This window comes from Vicugna pacos, chromosome 17 (assembly GCF_048564905.1).
Source record: "Vicugna pacos chromosome 17, VicPac4, whole genome shotgun sequence".
NCBI lineage: Eukaryota > Metazoa > Chordata > Mammalia > Artiodactyla > Camelidae > Vicugna > Vicugna pacos.
In genome coordinates, this window is record NC_133003.1 from 33,882,770 (window position 1) to 33,903,183 (window position 20,414).

At 38.6% G+C, this 20,414-nt stretch overlaps 1 long non-coding RNA gene across 3 annotated transcripts in view; it reads right to left on the minus strand.

Moving 5' to 3' along the window:
• The window catches only part of LOC140686785 (uncharacterized), a 343,874-nt gene that overhangs the window by 272,530 nt on the left and 50,930 nt on the right, over nt 1-20,414 (minus strand). The window contains exons 3-4 of one of the 3 annotated variants that reach the window (XR_012060700.1): nt 19,758-19,832; nt 14,227-14,308 (exon numbers count right to left, since the gene is read on the minus strand). The exons of 1 other annotated variant lie outside the window; for it this stretch is intronic. This is a non-coding gene — a long non-coding RNA (uncharacterized lncRNA). The remainder of the gene's footprint in view (nt 1-14,226; nt 14,309-19,757; nt 19,833-20,414) is intronic. One more of the 3 variants, XR_012060701.1, reaches the window with a different exon arrangement.

Consider the following 20,414-nt stretch of genomic DNA (forward strand, 5'->3'; position numbering starts at 1 on the left):
GCTATGTGTCAAATAAAAGAGCCACTCTGAGAGTGGAGGCTGGAGAGGAGGCATCTCTGTGGCCCCTAAGCACACAAGTGGGGGTGGAAACTGCTGAGGAGGAAACAGTCAGTATACATGACCGAGCAGCTTGTAGGTAATGCAGCTGGAAGCAAACTACATGAGACGAGCCCACACAGCGCCCTGCACCCAGGCCTCATGAGTGTCCTGCAAACAACTTGCTTGCATCTCCTGCAAGCCTGTGGCCTCTGTTTTCTAGCTCAGCCAGCCACACCCTGTGAGTCACGGTCCCTCATATCTGCTCCTGGCCAGCTGTCTGCAAGGATCCAAAAGCAGGGCAGATGAAAGATGAAATTACCTCTCTGGGTTTCAGCACAAGCTGAGCCAAATGTAATCAATGATAGGGAAACCTCTGGAATTCAGGCTCAGTTTGGAGAATCACCACGAAGTGGATTACAGTTCCAGAGAGCTTATGTGACCCACCTCAGCACCACGGGCAAGAACAGGTGGATCTGAGGCCATGATTAACAGGACTACCCTCTAGGTGGGCCATAGAACACTCGCCTGGTGGTCCTTGGCCCTTCTCTGAGTCACAGAGCTGGTGAGGCCATTGTTTCTCCCTCCCTACTTCCCATGAAAACATGGCCTGAAGCCGCCCTTGTCAGGCCTGGTGGTTTGAGGAGCAGGAGGAGACTCAATGCATGTATCATGAATGTGTAGGAGTGTGTGCATCTGTCAAGCTCTGTGCAACATGGTGAACCCTTGCTCCCCAGAAGTGACACTTGGCCTCTAGTAAGTATCTTATGATCAAATGTAATGCTACATGCATAGGGGAAAGGCACCATACCCATATGTCAAGCCCAGTACTAGCGATTTCATATGGAACCATCTGGTGTAGTTAAGCTCACAACACACCTAGGAGGCCAGCACTAGGATCATCCCCATTTACAGATGAGAGAACTGAGGCAGAGCAAGGATACACATGTTCAGTCCTGCTACAACACTTGTTTGTTCCAACATAACTGATCCATTAGGGGACAATTTGAATTTGTGATGTTCATGTTTGCTTATGCTTAACTCTCACAGCAAAAAACACGGGGTAAAGGCAGAAACCACACTTGGCTGAACTGGGCTGCCGGGAAACATGCAAAACGCACACCTACACAGATCTCACACATCCACCATTCACCTCAATTCACTGCAGGTGTGATGAGCCACAATCCATTCACATCTGGAACTACAACTTTCCGCCCCATCTCAGAGACCCCCGCTTCCACCACTTCACGACTGCTTAAGAGCTGCAACCCTTCCAAAGCCCATTTCCACCAGTAAACTCCTGATGTGCGTCAAGGCAGAAGTGCAGTATTCATTGTATTTATGTATTTCCCAGTTACTTAACAAATGTAAACTGCCTACTATTTATTAGATTCCCATTTGTTTTTAAATGTACCCGTGACAAGTTTCTGCATTATGGCCCTAGCCTCAATGTTCCCCGTAAGCTCTGATTTTTTTTTTACCCAATTTTGCAAAGCACCATGATTTTTAGGAACACACAAGTTGTGTTATAGTATAACTATATGAAACTTGGCCCAAGGTCACATGGCTAAGAATGGCCCAGCAGAGACTCAAACACAATTTGCTCAGGGCCCTAGCCTAGCTTCTTGACCCCTGTATTTTTCTGCTTTGACATTCATGATCTCTTCTAATCTTCACAGAGGCCTTAAGAGGATCTCATACATAATTCCCATTTTATAATGGAAGTAACTGAGATTCAGAAAGTAACTTGCCCAAGGAAATCTTGGACCAAGTTGACCATATGGGGTAACTGAAATTCACACTCAGGTCTGTTTTTCTCTAAGTACTTACCCAGGTCAGGATTCCAGCAGTCTGTATAACCGGTAAGAGTTTGTGGGGAAGGGGTAATACCCCAAGTCTCCCCAAGACTTTACTGATAATTCACTAATTCAGCTCTCTTTGACTTGGTAAAGTACAAGTCCTCAACATTTGGAGCCATAATCTGAATTATTTATTTTATTAGTTCACTTTTTGGTTGTTTTTTGTTGTTGTTCATTCATTTCTATTTATTTGAGTGGTATAACATTTCCTCTGTCTGGAATGTTCTAATTGCAATACCTAACCCTTAGGTCTTACTATAAACACCACTCCCAGAGCTGCCTTCCATAGTGTATGCCCCACCAGACCAGTCAGGAGGATCCTTCATTTAAAGCATCCTTGTCGAGCCTTCCCAGTACCTACTACTAGCAAAGATGGCATGATTTGTGAAGAGTTCTTTGTTCATCTCCCAGGTGATGTTGAGCTGACCATGTCTGTCTTTCTTTTTATGTGCATCCCCAGCATCCAGGGTTATACTTGAAACATAGTAGGTGCTCAGTAAATACTTGACTGTTTTACTAATGACCTTGGACCTGGCACTGACATAAAAGAAGCCCAGAGTACAGAGAACATCTTCAACCTAGACAGGTGCCTCTTGAACAAATAACGTTTTAAAGGTTATTGAAATTCTTGGGCTGGAAGGATATATCCCTGCAGCGTGTGCATAGAAGGGCTGTAAAGAAAAAGTAGCTGACGGACAGAAAGCTGATCCACAACAGCATCTATAAACGGACCATGAAATCATCAGGTTCCTTGGTCTTTTATTTGTTTCTGGATGGAATCCCAGGCAGGGAAGATAACCTTCGCCTCAGAACAATGTGGCGCATCATATGTAAATGTAATGAGAGGATGAATTATTCCAGTGTCATTATGCCCATGATTTATGGGGAGTCATTATCTGCTAAAAGTGCAGGCTGAAAGAATATTGATTTCACTTTTACCGAGACAGCCATTTAAAACTTTTTAAAGACAGCAAATGATTGTTTAAAAGACCAACTTTGAAAAGGCCAGTTTCAGACCATTTGCAGGGGAGGAGTGGGAGGAAACAGAAATGGTGATGCAGTCACTTTAAGAGCCAGTTGGACCAAGTGAGGTCCTCTTGCTCTGTATTCTCCTGGAACACCTTGTACCTTCCCTTTGTAGCACTTGGCTACAAGCAGGATTTTACACCAAATTCTGCTTCAGCACTTGTAGGTTCAAAGCTGAATTTTTTTTTTTCTGAGCAAATAAGTTTCTTGATCCTTTTCACCCAACTTATTTTGAAATCCAGAAGCAGCGGGTTGATGCTATTTTGTAGGAGTGGAGGGAAGTTTTCCTTTCTCCTTTAAATGAAATGACACAATTTTCTAAATCAAATACTACCATATAGCGAGTAAATTATACTTCCTCCTGAATACAGGTAGAGCGTACTGGTGAATTTTTTTTAGAGGGAATAATAATATGGAACAAGATAATAGATCTGGGTCTATGCTAATTGGAAGAAATAATTTCTTGTATTCTGTATCATCTCATACTCTGGCTTGGATTTTTTAACAGGACTGCATCAAGTCTGTGGATCAATTTGGGGAGCAGTATCATCTTAATAATATTAAGTCTCCCAGCCCATGAATATAGAATGACTTCCAATTCATTTATGTCTTCTTTAATTTCTTTCAGCAACGCTTTGTAGTTTTCAGAGTATAACTTTGGTACTACTTTGATAAATTTACTCCTAAGACTTTTACTCTTTTTGATGCTAATGTAAATGGAATTCATATCTTAATGTCATTTTCGGTGTCCCTTGCTGTTGTATAGAAATACAATTGATTTTTGTATATTGATCTGTCTCCTATAAACTTATTGAACTCATTTATTAGTCTTAATGTATTTTTTAGTTCTTTAGACTTTTCTACATAGATCATGCCATCTGCAAACAGAGATAGCTTTACTTTTCCTTTTCAATTTGGATGCCTTTTATTTATTTTTCTTGCCTAATTTCCTGACTAACTCCTTACATATAATGTTGAATTAAAGTGGCAAAAAGGAACATTCTCATCTTGTTCCTGATCATAGGAGGAAAGCTTTCAGTTTTTCTTCTTTAAGTATAGTGTTAGCCATGGGTTTTTGTTGGAGGCCCTTAATCAAGTGGAGGAAACTCCCTTTTATTCCTAGTTTATTGAATGATTTTGTCATAAAAAGCATTAGATTTTAATGCTTTTTCTGCACCTACTAAGATGACTACATGTTTTTTGTCCTTGGTTCTATTGATATAGTACATTATATTAATATTTTTGGATATTAAACCAAATGTGTGTTCCTGGGATAAATCCCACTTTGTCATGGTGTAGACTGCTCTTTTTTACTTTGCTGGATTCAATTTACTAGTATTTTGTTGAGAATTTTGTATCTCTATTCATAGGAGATATTGGCTGCAGTTTTCTTGTGATTGTCAACTTTTGCCATCAGGGTAATAATGGATTCACAGACTGAGTTGGGGAATGTTTTCTTTTCTCCTTTTTGGGGAAAACAGTTGGAAAGAATTGGTATTAATTCTTTAAATTTCTGCTAGAATTCATCAGTGAAATCATCTGGTTGTAGGCTTTTATTTGTGTTTTTACTTACTAATTCAATCTCTTGTTATAGGTCTAATCAGAACGCCTATTTCTTCTTGAGTCAGTTTTGGGATATGGTTATCTTTCTAGGAATTTATTCATTTCATCTGAGTTATCTAATTTGTTGGCATATAGTTGTTCATAATATTCTTTCATAATCATTTTCATAATTTCTTTCATAATATCCCCTCTTTCATTCATTATTTAGTAGTTAGTGTTCTCTCCCTCTTTTCTCCCTTTTCTCTTGATCAGACTTGACAAAGGCTTATCAATTTTTTTTTTTTTCTAACACACTTGGGCATATGCGTTGTCACCCTGGGATGACAGTGTTTTTAGCAGGGTTCTTTGTCTCTTTACCTAATCTTTCTGTTAAACTGCCTGTTGGTATCACACCCAGCTGTTTGACTCCAATAACTGCTGACTAATTGCTCTATTTTTGATTTTGGAAATGTCGTAGAGCATAAATTGCTCCATGTCCCTGAGAAATAAACTCAGGCCCCTTTGTACCTTCCTTTGGAGGAATATGGGTTCCTAGTGAGTTTTTACCAACAGCACAGCTTTGGGCTGCAGCAAAACCTAATCCTAACTGATACACCAGACTAGTTTCTTGATTCAATGACTCGTGGTCACCCAACCCCGCCCTTCGTAGATGAGGAAATTGAGACACAGGGAATGGAAATAACTTGTCCAAAGTTACTTCCACTATAAAGAGTGGACACAGAAGCCAGGCTTCCTAACTCCATGTCATCTTTCCTCTATCACTTCACGTGAATTCAAGAAAGGCTCACTCATGGTAATATTTTCCTAAGCGAAACTTGAACACAAGTTAAAGCTACTAGGGCAGCTTGACTACAACAATGGCTGGAGGCCTTCACTTCTCCCTGACTCAGTGCCCTCTGCAATGTGACTTTACAGCCTCTCTTTTGCAAAGGCAGAGTCCATTTTCTTACTGCTTGAATGTGGGCTGGCACTGCAATTTTCTTTGGTCCACAAAATATGGTGGAAGGGAGGTTCCAGATCCCATCGAGGCCTCACTAGAGGCCATACGGCTTCTGTGTCCTCTTGGAACCCTGAAACCTGAGAACAAGTTTAGCATAGCCTATTGGAAGATAAAAGACATGTGGCCCAGTCGATGCATTACCCCCAGACAAAAGCCAGAGATGTGAGCGAGGCCATCCTAGACCAGCCAGCCCCAGCCAACCTGCCAACTGGCCAGGAACATGTAAGCAAGCCAGCCACTATCAGCCAAATCCCACCCAGACCAGCAGAACTGCTCAGCTGACTCACAGACCCTCAAGTAATAATAATGATTAAGCCTCTGAATTTTGAAGAGTTTGTTACACTACAATAGCTCATTGATAAAGCTACCCAAAAGAACAGTATCAAAATGTATTACACATATAAAATTTAAACAATCTGTGGATTATAGGCAATTCTGAATTGTCTTTACTTTTGGCCTCATCTAAACGTGATATGGGGAGAAGGAGCCAAGATGGCAGGGTAGAGAGACTCACAGCTTGCCCTCTCCCACAAATACACCAAGAATTACATCTACAAACCCACTGAATCACACAGAACACCTATTGAACTCTGGCAGAGTGTCTCTTGTTTCAAAATAGAGGAGGATTTCTCACAAAATCTGATAAACAACAAGTTTATCCTGTATAGCATAGGGAACTATATTCAATATCTTGTAGTAATTTATGGTTAAAAAGAATATGAAAATGAATATATGTATGTTCTTACATGACTGAAGTACTGTGCTGTACATCAGAAATTGACACATTTGTAAACTGACTATACTGCAATGAAAATATATTAAATATGATATGCATACATTAGTGGTATGCAAGACAATTTTAAAATAACATGAATAAGCCTTTAAAATTTTAATAGATATGTACATTAATGTATATTATAAAACACTGGTTTTCCATCAACAATAGTCATATAAAGTTTTGCCTTAATTAAACTTTTACAGCAAAAAAACTCTCAGTTTAAGGATACTAAGTAAATGGTGGTTTAGTTGGTAAGCAGAACAGTAAAATCTGTGAATCTAGGAAATAAATGTCTGGAGTTTGGGAAACATTGTGGGAAGGCGGGTGACCTGAAGTTGGCTGTGGCATTTCACGCTTAACCAAGGTGCCTTACCTAAGCAGTCTGCAATCTTTGGAGAATACGGGCCTGAAAAAATTTATACTCTAAGTGTGGGACAACAAAGCTGGTGGGAGTTGATGTGATGAAGAAAACAATTTTGTCAGATAATTCAGTTTTGCAGACCCAGGCTTATATCTGTATGTGGTGAGGATGTGTACAGACATACATTACTCAGTGTTTACACAGGGTCTTATCTGAGGATCTCATTACTCTTCATACGCTTTAATTAAACCTCACAATACCCTTGATAAAACAGCTATTATTTTAGATGGGTAAATTGAGATACTCTTAATCAAGGCTCCTCAAACTGATGAGGCAATCTGCCTAAGGACAAGCAGGAAATGATTATCTAAGCTGCACAGAGAAGATGCTAGTCTTTCTCTTAGGTTCCGACTCTAACCACTTTCCTGCAGAGCCTGAGGGAGGAGAAAATTACCTTTTTCTAATTACTTCTTAGAGTAGTATGAGGCTGTCTCTCACCCTGGATCTTACTCATATTAACGTAAGGAAGAACAGTTGGCTTGTCATTTTTTGTTTTTGTTTTTGTCACTAATAAATAAGCTCCTTATTCCTTCCTTCAGAGAGTAACTCAAACAAAGGCCTTTATAGATGTTTTCTGGACTGATCTACCTGCTGCATTAAAGCAGACATCAAGGCTCTGCTTTGGGGAGCACTTTAATCCCTTATCTTAAAATGCTTTGTCAGGATAAACAAGCTCCAAGCCGTGCCTGTTCTCCAACAGGGACAATGATCCATGGCCAACCACTATCTTTGGCTCATTTAGACTTCCTGGAACCACGAGTTCAAATCCCACCAGGTCAGCTTAGGCCTTCATCCTCCCAAATTAGATAAACAGAGCAGAAGACAGTTTACCACACTGGATTTCTTGGCTAAGGCTTTGGAAAGTAAGGGTCTAATTTAAAGGTCTGGGGACAGGGTTTTAAGAAAACTTGTTGACTTAACCTTGGATCACTAGATCAAAGCTCAATGATGATAGGTAAGCACTACTTTAAAAGGATGAATAATATTTTCTTTTGGAAATTTTTGCCAGATTTTTTTAAATAGAGGCTAATTATGAATGTTGTCCGAGATATCAGATTATTATTTTTTGTTTACCTTGCAATGAAATACACACCACACATACACACACACACTTGAATTGTTCTTGATATGCATCATCTACTTACTTACATCTTTTGTTAGATGCTCATACTGGCCTAAAACTAGTGACTCACAGAGGCTCATACGAAACAGTCACTAGATGTCAATGGGAATGATGGGAGGAATATGGTTCTGATTATGATGCTTTATTTCGCTTTCACTGATTTTGGAGACGTCTCTTAACTCGTCTGTATCTTAGTTCCCTCAAAACAAACTAAGGATTATAATCACTGCCCATCTCTCACAGCAACTGTGACCAGAAAGTATGTGAAAGCATTTTACAACCTATGGAGAAGTATGAAGCTATAAAGGGTTAGTTATTTATGTAATGATTCTTAAGTCGTACATTCATCACTTACATGTTAATGCATGCTATCAAAGGCCACCTGAAAAAAAAAAAGTGCTACTCCTAAATGATTCAAACTCTTCCTCTGGTGTTTTATTCAGCACACTACTTTGGTTGTGAGTAACAGAAACCTCAACTTAAAATTAAAATCTTTATATAAATAGAGAAGTCTTAAATAGAAAAGGAAAGTGATTGGCTTGTAGCAGGACCAGATTCAGTGGTCAAAATGATATAGTTGAGATAATGGAATTATTATTAATTTTTGCAATGTGCGTTAACTGCAGTGTACTCATGTTTTTGAGAATTCCTTATCTGCTAAAGATACAACCTAGAGTACTCGTGGAGAAAGGAAATGATGTCTAAGATTTGCTTTAAAATACTCCAGCAAGAGAGGGGAAGGGTATAGTTAGCGGCAGAGTATGTACTTAGCATGCACAGGGTTCTGGGTTCAATCCCCAGTACCTCCATTAAAATCGATAAATCAATAAATCCAATAACCCCCCCAAATAAATTAAAAGTAATTAATTAATTTTAAAAACACTCCAGCAAGAAAAAACAGAGGAAAGAAATGTTGGGGACAAGGAGGACTGTATCACTGAAGTGTTGATAATTGCTAAACGTGCACGCTTAGCAAAAGCCAGAATGACATAAATCACAGCAATTTTTTTTTCAAACCAACTCCTAGAGTAATGGAAATAAAAGCAAAAATAAACAAATGAGACCTAAATAAACGTAAAAGCTTTTGCACAGCTAAGGATACCATCAACAAAACGAAAAGACAACCTAGAGAATGGGAGAAAATATTTGCAAATGATGAGACCAACAAGGGACTACTTTCCAAAATATACAAACAGCTCGTACACCTTAATATAAAAAAAACCAAGCAACCCAATTCAAAAATGTGCAGAAGACCTAAATAGACATCTCTCCAAAGAAGACATTCAGATGGCCAATAAGTATGTGAAAAGATGTTCAACATTGCTAATTGTGAGAGAAATGCAAATCAAAACTACAATGAGATATCACCTCATACCAGTCAGATGGCCATCATTAAAAAGTCCACAAATGACAAATGCTGGAGGGGGTGTGGAAAAACGAACCCTCCTACACTGTTGGTGGGATTGTAAATTGGTGCAGTCACTATGAAGGAAAATACAGAGGTTCCTGAAAAAACTAAAAATAAATTTACCATATGATCCAGCAATCTTACTCCTCATCATATATCCAGAGAAAACTATGATTCAAAAAGACACAAACACCCTAGTGTTCACAGCAGCACTATTTACAATAGTCAAGACATGGAAACAACTTAAATATCCATCGACAGATGATTGGATAAAGAAGTTGTGAGATCGATCTATCTATCTATCTATCTATCTATCTATCTATCTATCTACACAATGAAATACTACTCAGCCATAAAAAGGAATAAAATAATGCCATTTGCAGCAAGGTAGATGGACCTGGAGATCATCATTCTAAGTGAAGTAAGCCAGAAAGGGAAAGAAAAAAACACTATGTGATATCACTTATATGTGGAAACTAAAAAAAAGACATAAATGAACTTATAAAACAGAAACAGACTCACAGACATAGAGAACAAATTTACGGTTGCCAAGGGGTAATGGTGTTAGGAAGAGATAAATTGAGAGTTCAAAATTTGCACCTCTTGGGGAGTGATGGAAATGTATTTTGATTGTGGTGGTGGTTTCACAGGTGTATACATTTATCAAAATTCTTCAAATTGTACATCTGAAATATGTAGAGTTTACTGTACAGAAATTATACACAATAAAGTTGTTTAAAAAAAAACCAGAGTGGGGAGTCCATTATTCTTATTTCTCTACTTTCATAGTATATTTGAAAATATTCATAATACTAAGTTAAAATATACTATTTTTAAATGGCACCACAAAGTACCAGGCATCATCCTCAGCTCTGTCTTCCTCACATGACTCTGTCCTCTCTGAGTTGAGCTCTCTCCTTTGATGATAAATATGGAACTCTTGGGGCTGGCACTGTTCTTATAACTAAAGATCCTTGAGAAAAGATGGTGCCATTTTCCCCACCGGCTTCAGCAAAATTTCCAGAAGAGTCTAACTGGGGTGACTTAGACCACATGTCCATCTCTGAACTAATCATGGTGGCCTCAGGGCAGAAGTGTTCTGATGTGTTAGTCAAGAGAAGGAAAGGCAGGATAGTGCAGTGGTTACATCCGACTAGATGACCCAAGTTTGTACGTTGTCCCTCACCATGGTTGGGCAAGTTACTTAACTTCTCTGGACCTCAGTTTGCTCATCTGTAAAATAAGGATGTTAATAAAAGTACCTATCTCATGTTGTCATTGTGAAGATTAAGTTAATATACATCAAATGATCTGAAGTGCGTAGAACATAGTGAGTCCATTAATATTAAATAAATAAAAATAAATCATTATCTGCTAATCCTGGTAGCTGTAAAGTAAGAGTCATTCGTATCAGAAACATGTGGAATGGATTACCAAGTGTAAAAGGAAGGGTAGTTTCCAGGAGATGGGAATATGAGAAAGCATGCTAGCCAGATAGAAACTCGACAAATTGTAGACACTCCACCAAGATAATGTGTGTACCCAGTTAGGTAGAAAATCTTTCCTTCAAAGAGAATTGAAAGATAAACTTTGTTCTAGATCTGGCAAATGACCTGATCTCAAATTCCAAATTAGAAAGATATAAATAAGGTCACTTTCCTAGATGTTATTTAAAACCTCTCCTAGGAATATTCGTCTACATGCAGATAGAGATTTCATTAACGTTAGTCTTATCTATTATTAAAGTCGGCTTGGAAGGATTTTAATTTAACATCCTACTGGCTATTGACCCCTGACAAATGGAAACTGAAACTTCATGTCTTCTGAAAAGTCCTTTAATTCAGATATTTCATTAATTCCAACACTTTTGCACCGTCTGCTGAGAACCCCATCCTAAGTTTCAGGCATATAAAGGTGGAAACTGCATCATTCATCTTTTTTCTAATTTTAACATATCTAAGAGAGCGAAAGTATTCATTTATTCAAGAAATATTAATTGGCTCTATGCCTGGCTCCATGGATGCAATGATAAATAAGTGAAATGCAGCCTGTGTCTTCAGGGATCATACATTTAGTCAACAAAAAAGGACTTATTAAAATATACTAAGAGTCCAGCAGGATGACTGTTAAGCTAGAAGAATTCTACAGAGAGATGAGGGCATCTCTCTTATTCCAGGAATCCGGAATACTCTCCTGTGGAAAAACAGTTGTGGAAATCTGAAGGAATAGATCCAGGGAAATGGTTAGAGGAAACTCACTCCAGGCAGAAGGAAGACATCTGTGAGACGAGCTTGAGGACAGAGGGGACCTGAAAACACCCCTCTGCAGTAACACTGCACAGTTTGGAAAGGAGATTGGCCAAAAACATTCCACAAGCTTCCTCTGAACAAACTAGTATTTTACCAGGTCAGTCATGGGACACTACTTGGATATAGCTCATGATGTAAGGGGCTCTGTCTTTCTCACCAAGCCTGGAACATTTAGGCACGATCTAGATGGGCTGGCCATGAGAATGCACCTCTCAGATCTCCTACTACAGGCAGCACAGCTGGTCATGGGTCTGGGTCGTAGGAGGGCTTTGATCTATCAGCTCATTGCACTGAGGCCATTCTTCCCCTTGGCTCCTGGCCAGTGACTGAGCACAGTAGCGATACTAAGGCAGAGCTGTTCCTGGAAGAAGGAAGCTCCTCTCATGGGTAACTAGGGCTCAAGGATTCCCCATGAGCTGAAGGGCACTGCGGTCTAGCCTCTTCCTACACAGGCTTCCTTCCTTCTCTCTCCTCAGAGTCAGACCTGCATGCAGTCTAATGGCTTTTCCCACCTCCTCCAGCTACTTTCCCATTTTCTGTCACAGGCATTTCCCCCAGTAAAGTGTTTTCACACCTCATCCTGTCTTGGAGTCTGCTTTTCAGAGGATCCAAACTAATGCTGCAGGCAACCATCTATGTATCTCATCCTGTAAAGGAAGATGGCACCATCAGTTATAAATACTTTTTACTGTTGGCCAGCTAGCATAGACATGGAATCCTGAAGGATATTTGATGAGTTCTTTCCTTAAGTAGAAGAAATATTCATGGATCAGGTTGTGGAGGGTTTGTAACTCAAGAGATAGGGAGAGAGAGAGGGAGAGATATGAGAAAGGGGAAGGGAAGGAATGAGAGGAAGGCAGGAGGGGAGGGAAAGGGAGAGAAAGAATAGAGAGACAAAAGATGAGGAGTGGGAGGAAGGGAGAGGGGAGAGGAACTTAAAAACAGGAGAGGTCTGTGGAGGAGGGGGAAGGAAAAATATAATGCTCATTATTAATTCTGTTGCAATGATAATCTCTAGTCCTAGGAAAGCCCCGTCTTCTCTTCAGGAAGGTTCCATCATTATAGCAGAAGGTAACTTGTGTGATCACTTAAGTCTAAGACAGAGAGGCACTCTTACAGGAAAATCATATGAAGGACACAAGCCTACATATCATATAGATTTTTAAATCCAAAGAGTCTAACATTAGATTTTTGTCCTGCTGGTATTTCTGGGGAGGCCAAGTCACCCAGGACCTCTTTCCCCACCTTCTTTTTCAGGATCCAAATATCCCTCCCCAAAGACAGAGAAGCAAAATTTGAGGTAGTCGGAAACAGTGAAAATCTATGCCTGATGTCAGACCCAAGAAGAGATGTGACCTGGATAAACAGTGTGAGCATGTGAAATCTACATAAGTTGCCCACTACAGTAACCACTAGTCACATGTAACCACTTGCATTTAAACTTAAATTAATTCAAATCAAATAAAATTTAAAAATCAGTTTCACAGCCATACTAGTGACATTTCAAGTATGCAACAGCCACATGTAGCTACTAGTAGCTGCCATATTGGAAAGCACACACAGAGAATATTTTCATCATCATCCAAAGTCCTACTGGACAAAGCTATGTTAAATAGACAAAAAAGCAGTGGGGAAAGGAGGCGGGGGATGGGAGAGTGAGGGTCCAGGGGAATCTTGTTCTGACAACTGGTTCTAGGGTTGTCCCCGTGCCATGACCAGAGATCATGAACAGGTTGAGTAGATGAGGACAGCCCTTCCCCCATATTATATCACACCTGTCATGGGTTCTCTGTGAGTAGACTATAGAACTTGAGCCTTAAAATTCAAACATATTCAGTATTCTAAGTATTCCATATAAATGCTAATAGAAAATAAAATTAACTGATTATGCCATGCCTTCTAGAACAGAGTTATTTGACCTCAGCACTATTGATATTTTAGGATAGGTAACTCTTCACTGTGGATTAATTCTTTGCTGTGAAGGACTGTTCTGTGCACTGTAAGATGTTTAGTAGCATCCCTGGTTGCTAGCTACTAGATCCAAGTAGCATTCCCACCTCCCTATGGTGACAAATACCAATGTCCCTAGACATTGCCCAATGTCAAATGGAGGGAAAAATCAGTCCCCTGTCGAGAACTATTGATCTAGCAAATGGTATCTGTACCATATGGTGTCTATAACATACCAACAGGGTCCTGGACCTGGTCAGAAAAGTAAGTGCTACTCCTACTTGAACCACAACCAAGCAGTGGCCTGTGGCTGACCTGACAAAATAAAACTGTTTACAAGACGCTCACAAAATAGTTTTGGCCAGGAGGACGAGCTAACCTCATAATAAGTACTTGCAGAGAGAAACCACTCCCCAAATGCATGATGTGTACAGTGACCAGGATTGACTTAACAAGGGTGAAGGAATCATATAATTTTCTGTGTCTGCAGATATGTAAGCCAAATGTGTACTTCTTTTTTTGGTATCAGGAGATAATTCTAGAATAAAATTCACTGTCACATTCGTTTTAAAGTATATCCACACTGTCAAAAGTCTAAGTAAGTACATTTTTCATTCTCCTCTAAAACCTGAAGGCACTAAATAATATAATACTGTGTTCTAACTTAAAGATCTTCATACTCAATTCTAATTCAAAAATATATCTGCTGACATCCATGCTTTATAAAGTAATTCCTGTGTGATAATTATGTACCTTGAGCTGAATTACCAGTGCATTTTTCTTGAATATTTAATATATTCTATGAGAAGAGCCTTGAGAATTTTCAATTCTGTTGCTGCCAAGAGAAAGTGGTATTAACCATTCAGAATGAGACACTCATATCAGATTTTGTGCATAAAGAAAATCATAAGTAAGACTTTTAAGACTTAAATAGATTTTTCTCCAGAACTGAAAATAGTAACTATTACGGAAACACTGTAGATTTCTTAAGTATAGGGGCTGTGTGTCCTCCCAGTAGCTCTAATGGTGTCCTTCATGTGTTAGGCACTCAATAAACTTTGGTTCATGAATAAACTAACTCATGGTTAAGAGACTATGTCACTTTGTATCTGAGGGCCCAAGTCTATTTTTTAAGTCTCCCTGCTTTAGCCATTGGTTATGTGTTAGGTGGGTGACCTTATTAATTCCCTTATTTTTCTGAATTTCAATTTCCTAACCAAGAAATGGAGACTACTTAATAATGCCATATTAGTCAGAGGTCTAAATGAGAATATCTATACAAGGCTTTTAGCATAATGCCTGGCACATAAAAAGTGCTTTATAAATGTTATTTTTTTTAGAACTTATTTCTCCCATAGATCCTAAAAGATTTTTTTTTTAAGAAAATGATGGTTACATTTCTAAAAATGATTACTTTTAATCCTTTGGAAGTCAAACTTCTCAATATTTAGCTTTAGAAGTACAATGAATTTGAGGATCTGAGAAACAATATTTTCTAGATATTTACATGTTATTTAGAAACAATTACAGTGGCAATGAGAGTCTACTTTTTTTTTTAATAACAATATATTGGTACCCTTTAAAGAAACAGCAAAAAGCAACCCATAACAAGTATATCCTTAATGTTAAGAAGATGTGGAGTGTAAGTGATACAGTCTTAAGTACAGGAATTTAATAATCCCTCTTAGGTCTTGAATTTAAACCACACTGAATTTATAGACCAATTTGAGGAAGATTCATATAGGGAAGAAACTGAGCTGCAGTCTAAGAATGTGAATTTTCATTTACTTAGGACTTTCTATCTTTCAATAATTTTTGAATTATTTTCTCCTTAAAGGTCTTTCATACCTTTTGTTAGGTGTGCTTTTAAGAACTGTGTAGTTTTTATTCATCTGTCGGTGGAATATTATTATTATTGTATTTTCTAATTGATTAATACTTTTATATTTTAATCTTGTATCTTGCAGACTTGCTGACCTCTAATTATTGCTGAACAGTTTATAGATTCTCTTGTATTTGCAATATTGACAATCATATACAAATAAGCAATAATTTCATGTCTTCCATTTTAATTTTTATTTTTTTTCCTTCTTATTTTTTTGGCAAGAATCTTTACTTAATATTAAATGCAAATAATGTTCAAGGGAAATATTTATTGATATTTCCCCCTGATTTTAAAAGGAATGCTTCTAATGCTTAACTATTAACTATAATGTTTGCTATGAATTTTTCATTTGCTGACAATTCTTTTTTCTAGTATGAGTGGGCTCTATCACACCAATGGATGCCTCTTTTAATAAATAAATAAATGTGAAGATTTCTGAGTACTTGTAGAAATTTCAAGCAACAGAGAGACTTTGTTTAATAATACAAAGAGAAAATGACAGAAAAAAGTGCAAGAGATAGAAATGGTTACCTTAATGGACCAAAAGAACATTTAGTTTCTGTTGCTTTCCTAAAATTCAGTCTGGACTAACCCCTTCTCACTGAGTCATGCCAAAACAATGAGAAGAGGTTGGTAAAGTGCAGGGTATCAGGTGATAAGTCTGCACTGCACTATTTTGCCACTTTTGGGATTGTGAGAACACAATGTGTCCAAAATGCGGCAGCACACAGAGATTTATGGCTTGCAATGGCTGCTTTCCTTGCTTTCTGTATCTGTTAAGCAGTATGGCCTTATGCATTTGAGATTGGTAAATAATTCTGTATTTAAAATTTCCCCCAAATTTCTAATATTTAGTAAGTGACTCCCATGATTTCTTTCCTCCGCATTTAGCCACAACTGTTGTATTGTTTCCTAAGTGTGGGTCATGCCCACTTCTGTCCATTCACCATTCCTGACTACTGGGCCCCAGAGTGCTCCAGCCTGAACTACTTGTTGTAACTTGAATTCTCTTCCCTCTTTCAGCCTCACATGCAGAGCAGTTAGATGTTGCTTTACTTATCACTTTATAATTTACAAGCAAACATTCATAGTTGCTTTTCCAGGCATTTTTCTCCCTTCTGGAGCCCCAATCCAAGACGTCATCCTCAAGTCTCAGAGGACTTTGTGTCTGACCTTGTGGAGACAGTGGCCAGCTGCCTAGCCCATAGGTCCACCATGTCTTCTCTTGTAGGAGGTGGGATGTTCCTTCTCCTTGCCGTCAACCCGAGAGGTAAAATCAACCTCCCTGTTGGCCCCTGGAGAGAATGTATTCCTCAGAATTTCTTGAGATGGAAAATCAGTCCAAGAAGGGCTAGACCTATCCTGGGACCACTCAACACAAAAGTAAATCTTTTCACTGTCACTTGCCAAGACAATGGCTCCTAGAGGAGCCAAAGTGAGATTTTGATGAGCTGTTCCACTTGACATTAAGCTGCCTAACTCTCAGTTTGTAAACACATCAGGTGATGTTTCAGAAGGTTGTTCTTTTTTGAAAAAGAAATTTCAGATAAGTTATATGTGCTTATGATAGAATTTTTAATATAGAAAAATTTGTAATATTTAAAATACAAATATATTTATATTTATAATATTTATATACATCTATAAATTTTAAAATATATAAAAATTTAACATCTTCTTTATAGAAGATATTAAAATCATGTACAACAATAATAATAGGTAATATTTATTGAACACTTACTATATGCCCACTTCTGTGCTAAGCACTTTATCTGTATTATCTTATTCTATTTTCACAGCAAGTCAGAGGTAACAGCCATTAATACTGCAGTACTTTCCTCCAGGATTTTTTTTTTAATAGACTTTCAGATCTACAGAAAAATTAAGAAGATAGTATAGGAAGTTCCCATACAACTTGAAGCTAGCTTCCCCTATTAGGAACATCTTATACCAGTACGATGTATTTGCTACAATTAATGAACTTACATTCGATGCTTTATTATTAACTAAAACCCACAGTTCTCTCAGTTTCCTTAGTTTTTTACTTAATGTCATTTTTCTGCTTCATCCATGATACTACATATGAAATTGTTACTCTTTAGACTCCTCTTGGCTTCAACAGTTTCTCAGACTCTTTTTCTTCTTGATGACCTTGACAGTTTTGAAGATGACCAGTCAGGTATATTATAGGATGCTTCTCCACTGGAATTTTCTGGGGGTTTTCTCTTGATAAAACTGGAGTAGGAATTTTGTTTTAATTATCATTAATTGCGGTTGAATTGTATGAATTCATTTTCTTCTAATGAAACAATCATAATCTTTCTAATTTGCTTTTGCAACCAAGTACATTATCAGTTTTCAAATGTTATACTGTCTAGAGTCCAAAGATAAACCTACTTCTTCATAATATATTTTTTAAACTAGACTTGTAATTTTCCTTGTTCATGTCATCTTTGTCTGGTTTTCTTATTGTCTTTGGTCATATTCCCTAAGAAGTAAACCCTGGGACCAAGATTTATGTGCAAGAAGTTTATTGGGGAGGCTCTTGGGATCAATTTCAATCGGGGTTGAGGAGGAGGGGTGAGTGAAAACTTGTAGCTTCAGCAGAGGCCACAGCAATAGAACTACAATGGCCCTTCAACATTGTCCCAAATTAATTTAGTAAGGCTGTCCTCTTGTGCCACTGCATCTACGGTCTTGGATGTGGGCTCCAAGGGCAGTGTCTGGCAAGAGACTTAGCTGTGAGTGGTCAGCAGCCACAACTCCTGGCGGATGCGGGAACACATGCCTTGCTGCTGGAAGGGGGATCTGGGAGATTTGCTGTAGCATCTACTATAGTGGATGGAGAATAAGCTTCCCTCAAAACAGGATGTGAGGCGGTTTTCCTTCTGCAGAGTGTTAGACAATTCACAGAAGCCAGAAGTTATCTATTCTGTTGACAGTGCAGTAAAACTTGACTTAAAACCCACCTGGGATGTAACTAGAGGTAGGGGAAGAGGTGAGGGTGGAAAGATTTTTGACTCCTAGACTCAAGTGCTATTACAGCTTTATAAATCCTTTTTCCTGCTCAAATCAATGTTGGTAATTTATATTTTTTCCAGAAAAATGTCCATTTTAAACAGGCGTTAAATTTATTAGCATACATATTCACGTTAACCCTTACTGATTTTTCAGACACCATTCTATAGTCAGTCGTGTCTCCTTTTTTTCTCAATTTTATTTTTCTCCTTGCTTCTCTGTCTTGCCTGATGCTTGTTCACTTAATTAATGTTTTCAGAGAACTGTCCTTTGTTGCTGCAGATCATCTTTACTGTGTGTTTTCTGTTTTGTTAATGTTTGCTCTTAACATTATTAGTTCTCTTTCTACTTTCCTGTAGTTTACTTTGTTCTTTTCCTCCACTAACTCTTGAGTTGAGTTCTGGGCGTATCACTTTTTTACTGTTTTTCTTTTTTAATATGTACATTGAAGGTTACCAAGTTTCCCTCTAAGCATTGATTTAGGTGAGTTGCACAGATTTTGACTAAATATAACAAAGACTTCCAGTTGTCCCATAATTTCCATCCTGCCCTTTTTCCTCGCATTAAAAACCCCACAATTTTGGATGAGCATATGGCTTCCCAACTAAGGACAATATTTTACAGACTCTCTTGCAGCTAGGGGTGTCATCCTCTGGGAACAGGTAGAAACCAGGGCTCCCAAGGCATGTGTTCGAGAACTTTCTGAAGACAGGGTCCCATCTGTAAGTAGAAATGAGTTACGGAAACTCCAGGGTGGTCAGCCATATAGACAGCCCAGTCAGCTTTGAGATCTATTTATCAGGGCAAGAGGGCACAGGAAAGGGTCCTGTCTAGATCCCAGTATTGCTGTAAGGGAGGCTGGGAAAGGTAGACTTTAGCTGGAAGCCATTTGTCCAGCTAAAAGTTGGGGAGTCCATTACTGAAAAGAGATGGGGAGAATGGATGTTGGGAAATCATTGGCAATATCTGCTATAACTACATACCACATGATTTTGCTTTGGACAACAGAGATGTGAGCAGAAGTGATACCTGCATCCTTCAATTCTCATCTTTAAAGAGAATGAGCATGCCCACTCCTTGCCCTTTTCTCTTTCCCTCTGGCTAGAAGTCACTATGATAGCTGGAGCTAGAAGTTATATTGGACCATGAAGAAAAGAGCACATTGAAAAGAGGATGGCAGAACGACAAGTGAAGAGGTTTGAGAAAGAGTAGAACTAGCTAGAGTCCTCCTGGAGAGCTCCCCTAGACTTTCCCAGTCTGAGAAATGGGTGTTAAACACGGCCAGGGTTGAGTCTCAGGAGCTGATCATCAAGGAGTTCCAGCAAAAGGGCAGGGAAGGAGTAATGCTACTGATGGTAAGCAAAGCAAACTCTACCCTTACCGGCAATGTTCCACTTCATTTTACTTTTACAGAAGAGTTAGTTACAGAGAGCTTACAAAACTTGGCTTTAAAAACCTAAAAGAAATCAGAAAAGAAAGATTTGAGAAGAAGATACTGAGAGACTGGTTACATAAGAGACAAACGTAGCAACCTGGAGTGTGGCACGGTGCATGGTATAGGCTGCAGCTTGAGGGCACCCACATGGTACTCTGGTACACCTGGGCACGCTCTGCCCACCTCTTTCCAGTGCTGAAACCTTAGGGAAGCCTCTGTTTTCTCTAACCCATAGGGTTATTCTGAGGTTTTAATGACACTGTAACTATAAAGTGCTTTATTATATCTATTATATTTATTATAAAGGGAGTACTCAGTAACAGTTATTCACGTGGCTAGAACTTTACAGGACTTGCCCAGCTCTGGAGTCTTCTTGTTACCACTGTCTCAAGTCCATTAGCTAGCTTCCTTTCTCTTTTTCCCTCTCCCAACATAGGAAGACCTGACCCAGTCTTACTGCCAAATCTAACACTGTCATAAGGTTTCTTAAGTTTAAGGATTTAGCTTCTGAAGAAATACATCAATATTTACAGTATCCCCCTTTCTTCACAGCTTTGCTATATATAGTTTCAGTTAGCCATGGTCAACAGCAGTCCAAAAATA